This window comes from Galeopterus variegatus, unplaced genomic scaffold (assembly GCF_000696425.1).
Source record: "Galeopterus variegatus unplaced genomic scaffold, G_variegatus-3.0.2 Scaffold7397, whole genome shotgun sequence".
Taxonomy (NCBI): domain Eukaryota; kingdom Metazoa; phylum Chordata; class Mammalia; order Dermoptera; family Cynocephalidae; genus Galeopterus; species Galeopterus variegatus.
Window position 1 is genome coordinate 94,160 of NW_007733508.1, and position 1,574 is coordinate 95,733.

At 32.6% G+C, this 1,574-nt stretch overlaps 1 protein-coding gene across 1 annotated transcript in view; it reads left to right on the plus strand.

Annotated features, from left to right (window-relative positions):
- The window catches only part of CEP135 (centrosomal protein 135kDa), a gene marked incomplete at its 5' end in the record, with an annotated part of 63,205 nt that overhangs the window by 49,180 nt on the left and 12,451 nt on the right, over positions 1-1,574 (plus strand). The gene's annotated exons all lie outside the window — the stretch shown is intronic.

Below are 1,574 nucleotides of genomic sequence, written 5' to 3' on the forward strand. Positions count from 1 at the left end.
TATGTCTTATTAACTATTCTTTAATATGCCTATTTGCTCTTTATTTTTACTGTAATTTCCTTTTTCTGGCCCTAATCATTAAAACTTAGATTAGTAGCTAATCTTGAATTTATTCTCCATCTAAACCTATCTTGAACAGTGTTACAAAATTTTACATTTTATGTCTGGTCTTTCCAGAAAGATTGTAAACCACTTCAAGACAAAAGTCACTAATTATATTTAAATTTTACATGCCCTTAAATTTTATATAATAATGGGGAAAATAAACATTTAATAAATGTTTGCCAGTTGAATCTATTATGTTTTACTCTTAACACTTGGAAGTTTTATGTGTTTACTTGACTTTTGGAATAATACATTTATTTTATGACTTCATTTGCATGTAATGATTTGTAGCTATTTAAAATATCTGCTTTAGCTAACTTTAGCTAACTAATCAGTATCTTAATGCGACAGTTATAATTTCTTGTCTACTTATTTAGATTATAACAGTTTTCTTTTAATAAGTCAACTACTGTTTTCCAAAAAGATTTTACTTTTGTTTTTTTCTCTAGGTTATACACTTTTTTTTGTTTTTGTGTTTTTGGATTTTATTTATTTATTTTATTGTAACATAGTTGATTGTACATTTCTGTGGGGTACAGAGTTGAATATCATTACCTGTGTGCAATGTGTGATGCTCAAATCAGGATAATAAGTATATTCAACTTTATACAAAGTAATCGTTTTTCATGGCCCTTTACCAGTTCCTCCCTTATGCTCCCTCCCCTCCCCCTTTCTCACCTCTGGTAACCTTAGTTCTGTTCTCTCCTTTTGAAAACTCAACATATTATTGTGATTGTTGTATCTTTCTCTTTTTTTTTTAATTTGTTTATTTTTTAGCTTCCACTTTTGAGTGAGAGTATTTGGTATTTCTCTATCTGTGCCTGGCTTATTTCACTTAGCATGATTTTCTCTTGAGTTCATCCATGTTGCTGTGAATGGCCATATTTCATTCTTTTTATAGCAGAGTAGTATTCCATTGTGTATATATACCACATTTTCCTTATCCAGTTGTCCAATGATGGACATTTAGGTTGGTTCCAGCTCTTGGCTATTGTAAACAGAGCTGCAGTAAACATGGGGGTGCAGGTATCCCTTCAACATGATGATTTCCATTCCTTCGGGTATATATCCTGCTGTGGAATTGCTGGATCATATGTCAGTTCTATCTGTAGTTATTTGAGGAACCTCCACACTGTTTTCCATAAAGGTTGGACCAATTTACAGTCCCACCAACAGTGTAGGAGGGTTCTCCTTTCTCTGCATCCTTGTTAGCATTTGTTATTCTCTGTCTTTTTGATAATAGCCAGTCTAACTGGGGTGAGATGATATGTCAATGTGGGTTTGATTTGCATTCCCTGATGCTGAATGATGTTGAGCATCTTTTCATGTCTGTTAGCCATTTATATATCTTCCTTTGAGAAATGCCTATTAGCTCCTTTGCCCATTCTTTAACTGGGTTATTTGGTTTTTTACTATTGAGTTCCTTGTGTATTCTGGATATTAATCCTTTGTCAGATGCATAGTTTGCA